Below are 315 nucleotides of genomic sequence, written 5' to 3' on the forward strand. Positions count from 1 at the left end.
CAAAACCTTGCATATAATAACACACATAAAGTGTAGCTGTAAAGATTCAAAATTGAGTCTCATCAGTAATCACCATGTTATTTCCCTCTAGCATCTTAGTGCTTGAAAAACTAGGTACAGCAGTTTGAATTAGGGATTCTGGTGTTCTGAACAGCTCACTGAGTCAGAGTACACCAAACTCAGAGGACTAGAATTAGAAACGAGAAAGGGTCAGGGAAAAAAATAACAAGATCAGAAGATCTATCCTATGGAGTACCAACAGGCAGCCAAGAAAGGACATCAGAGACTTCACTGGGGGAGTGCCGATGGGCAGGT

The sequence above is a fragment of the Orycteropus afer genome, unplaced genomic scaffold, assembly GCF_000298275.1.
Source record: "Orycteropus afer afer isolate SDZICR_OR568_19922 unplaced genomic scaffold, OryAfe1.0 scaffold00972, whole genome shotgun sequence".
In the NCBI taxonomy this organism is placed as follows: domain Eukaryota; kingdom Metazoa; phylum Chordata; class Mammalia; order Tubulidentata; family Orycteropodidae; genus Orycteropus; species Orycteropus afer.